The sequence below is a fragment of the Lonchura striata genome, chromosome 7 (genome assembly GCF_050655825.1).
Source record: "Lonchura striata isolate lonStrDom1 chromosome 7, ASM5065582v1, whole genome shotgun sequence".
NCBI lineage: Eukaryota > Metazoa > Chordata > Aves > Passeriformes > Estrildidae > Lonchura > Lonchura striata.
The window spans coordinates 13853537-13858127 of NC_140709.1; positions in this window are offsets into that span (position 1 = coordinate 13853537).

The following is a 4591-nucleotide window of genomic DNA, read 5'->3' on the forward strand; positions in this document are numbered from 1 at the left end:
TTTTCCCCTGCTACTTGTTTCTTTGGTTCATTTTCAGCCCCCACCTGTTCCTGGAGGAGCAGACAGATCTTGTCATCAAAGGCTTCAGATCAGCCTAGCAAGCCAGGAAACCTTGGTCCCTTCCCTGCTGCAGTTGGCTGCCTCTGCAGGCAATTGGTCTTTCCTGGTGTTGAACATGAGGAGCTGAATTTGCCAGCCTTATTCAGCTTTATCTTAGAAAAATGCACTTAGCAAGAAAATACCCTCAAATACATGAAAAAACAGCAAAACAACACAGTTGTAAAGGGAGACCTGTGAAAATCCTGCCACTTCTGATCCTTGAGGCACTAATCTTCATACATTTTAAATGTCTCTGATGATTTCTGTGCCCATTTTTAGTATTGCCAGGAACTGACGAGTATTTAAGATGAGGAACCATGGAGTTAAACCTATATCTAAAACAGAAGCTGCTGTCTTCACTTTTATTCAGCTAACTGGCCCCTGGGAAGCAACACAGTTCTTAGGTAACCCCTTGGGTGTGGAAGAGAGAGGAGACACTTGGGCACCCTTACCTTGGGGCTACAGCAGCTGTGCAAGCAGGGGAGCCCTGCACTCTAACTTGCCCTTCCCCTGCATGGGTTTGAACCCTGAATTTCTGCTCTAACTACCAGCCTAAAATGAATTTCAGCTGGGAATTTTCTTGCTCACACATATCAAAGTAATCTTGATTTGCTTGAAATCATGAAAATGTGGTTTTTGGGTTTTTTTACATTAAACTGGAGCTAAAACAATATCTCACCTTTGAATTCCTCTTGACTGTTCTGGAAAGGCTGGAACCAGCAATTTAGTAGTCTCAATAGTGATCTCTGAAATCTGGACAAACTATTTCTGGATTTTCATTCAAGCAGTGTGACAACCTTGCCTTAATTTTACTCATTCACATTTGCATTTGAACACACAAAATTAATACTATATCCTTCCACAGCATATATTACAAATCCACAGATTTCTATTTCTCCAGCAAGTCATACATCTACCTGTCTCAGAGCATCCTTCTCCGGGGCATGTTAAGACCTCTCCTCTCTCTGTTTTTGAGGTTTGCAGATTCTCATCAAGTCAATTTGCTGTATCTGGGTCCAAACCTCCCAAATTATTCACCATTCTTATGTAGCCTTACTGCTAAACTCTGTCTTGATCTTTTATTACAGCAAGGATATAAATTTAGCAAATGTAAAATAGGGTCTTTGACAGCTAGATTGCCTCAGTCTTAGCAAAGAAATTAACAGATGTGGTTAGGTCATGAGAACATGCCTGGTCTCGTCCCTTCCTAATTTTCCCCTTCTGTCCAAACTGCTAAGAACTACCTTATATCAATCTCAAAGGACACGGTAGCAGGAGAGGTCAAATAACTTCTCTTAATCAGAAAGTAAGAAACAAAAGCACAGAAAAAGGTGCATGGAATGGACTCTTTTCGGCTGATCTTCTGCAGCTGAATAAATACCAGGGAAGAAAACACAACCATCCCCTTGGTGGAGAGGGAGATGGAAAACACAGGCCCCCTGCCATTTCTGGGATATACACTTTACACCAGGACATCTTTTTGAAGTATGAGGGAGCAAACTACAGTTTGTTCAACATTGCCAATAAATGATTGTCAGTAAATCTAGGTCTAATTCATGGAAATAGAGCCAGCTGGGAGCTTTTTGAAGACGCTTTTTGCATTATCAGTGCTATTTGTAGAGCTGGGTAATTTAGGCAGATTTCTGAATCCAGACTTTGTGATTTCCTTCCTTAACTCATTATTCACACAACATTTCTTGACATTTCAAAATGAATAGAAGAAAACCTATTGTCTCAATTTTGTTTTCAAATAGTAGAGTCAAAGAAAAACATAAAGTGGTAGAAACAGGATGTTTTAGATACACTGAAACAAACATTTTTTGTGTTTGTTGAAAACTGAACATATTAAAAATATTTAGTCATGACAGGAATATTATTTGTGAACTCAGAGATTTTGAGATGGGAAGGCGTCTCCTCTCCTAGTTCCAGTGAATAGACTGTTCAGAATACAACAACTATTTTATAATTTTCCAATGCATTCCTCCCACACCCAAACTCACATACATAGAACCAGATTAAAATCTTCCCATTTTGTACTACATATCTAATGTAAAAAGTATCTGGGAAGACAGTGTTTTCTTTAGTTACCAAGCTAAATGATGAACATCACAAATTCCTTTCTCGGTTCGTCCAGTTGTCATCCCCATTTCATAGCCACGCAAGCTCTAGAAACATTGACAGTCTAGACCTTTTCTTTCCAGTCCCATCACATTTTTTGATGCTGTCTCCCCTTCATCCTCTGCCAACTCCTGGACAAGGGAAGGAAATGCACAAAATATCCCCAAGAAAGTAAACAAAAAAGTGAAAACTCAGGACCTCATCCCAGCAGACACTGGAACTGCTGAACTGGCAGAAGTTTTCAGTCCTAAAAGCTCCAGTTAAACTCAAGAGAGAATTTTTTAACTGGCCTTTCTCCCCTTCAACTTTCATTTCTCAGCAAACTTCACCTGCACTTTGAGAACTAAACCAGAGCAATTAGCTTTTAGCCTTATCTTTTATAGCTAATTGCCCTTAAGGCAACTGCAAGGATTCCCAGGTGTCAGCTTTCTGTGGTGTTTATGCAAGTCCCAGAAGAGAGTAAGCAAAGACACTAAAATAGAAAAGTTCTTCAGCAGATATACAGAGAAAAAGAGAGCTTAAAAAGGCAACAAGGCATGATCATTTATTTTCTATGTATATTACGTTTACTCACTGAATTATACAATGTGATAGCATATTACAAGCAGAAAAAGCTTTTAAATGTAACGATTTAAAAAAACACTTCTCCAATTTCTTCTACCCTACAATGACCCCTAATTGGCTCTTGAAATCCTTTAGCCACCAATTTAATTATATTTCTAACACCCTTGAGAGTGTTTTCTTTTATTTATTTATTTTAACTGGCTTTTTTTTCTCTCTTAACATTAGTCTAAAACTATGTGGGTGTTTGGGTGTTTTTTGTCTGAAACAGCAGTCACCACACTCAACAGGAAGCAATTTCCTGCTGCCTGGAGGTGAACATTTCCCTTCAAATCATTGTAGGCAAACTCACCTTCATATGCCAGCAGGAGATGGCCACAGATGAGCTTTTCTACTGACATTTCCATCTGTTGGTTTGGTTTTTAGGTCCCACTACCCTCAGTGAAGAGTGGTGCTGGGGACTCCATGACTTCCCAAAGGAGGAATAGCTGAACTTGCTGAACCCACACTCTGCTGCTGCTGCCGCCCAGTAACTTCCTGTGCATGCAGGAATGTGTTCAGTCAAGTTTTCACCAGGAGCAAGTCATATTTCCCAGTCTGAGGAAGCTCAGAATTCTGCAGGACTACAGATGCTGATTGAAACAGCATTTGTTTTTAGAGGCTAAACTCATTGGGAAGTCCAGCAAGAGATGACTTGGAAACCCCTGTGATTACAGAAGTAGTCAGAGGTGTTAGACTTGTAATCATCTCAAAATTTGGGGCTTAATACCATCATCCCAACAACTGCCTTGAAGTTTTCCTCACAGACTGTGGTTGCCAGGGCACATTGGCCTCATTCTGCTATCAGTTTCAAAATCAGGCTTTTCATCTTAATAAATCTGGATGGTATCTGACCATAAGATGTCTTTCTAGAGGCAATCATGTTTGTCATTAGCTTCCATGGCTATATGCAGAGCAAACAACACTTTAGATATGATTTCTATTTCCATGGAGGAAAACTTAAGGAACAGAAATGTAACAAATGTAAGAAAAAAGTGTAACAAAAATATTTGAGCTTTTGTGCCATTGTAGGTCTTTTTGTGTGCTCAGTAACTTGCTTGGGATTAATTAGCAATCTTTGAGTGGTCCTGCGAAGCAGGTGGCAAACTAGAATGCATTGTTTTGCTTTGGTGCCCATATTTCACGGTGCACTGTTAATGCCTTTTTATTTGTATTTTTTTTTTTTTTTGCTCCCTTGTTTTGTTTTATAAGTGTTCAGAGTGCTGCACAGCATTATGGTACACTATCATTTTTCAAGCCATTAAATGTTAACTTCATTTTCTTGTGTGAATTATGCTTTGCTCTTTTAGTTTTGTAATGAAAAGTAAGTACAGGTTATGCAAGCAATAACCCCTGTGTAAGCAGCAGCTATCTTTTTAAACGGTTTATTATGCCACAGTCTGGTACTCCATTAAATATAGATTACAGACTGTTGAATAAATGAATATCAACTAAGCAGCCCCATCCTTCTGTACATATCAACGCAAATAATGAATCATGGCACCTCATGAAAATGTATAACCCAGAAGAGTGGGTCAAGAAGTAATTACACATTTGTCTTATCTCATGCTTCTTGCTCTCAAACCAGGAAAACACATTTGTGATGTTTAGGGGACACTAAGAAAGCTCTTGCAACCTGTTTTTCCTGGAAGGTGAAAAAGTATTCTTTCTCATAGTTTTATGTAGATGTGCTTAGATTTCCAAGCATGTTTCTTATATTACCCTTTTAAAAAGATGCTTTCATAGTTATGAACCTACATTGAAAAATGTGGGT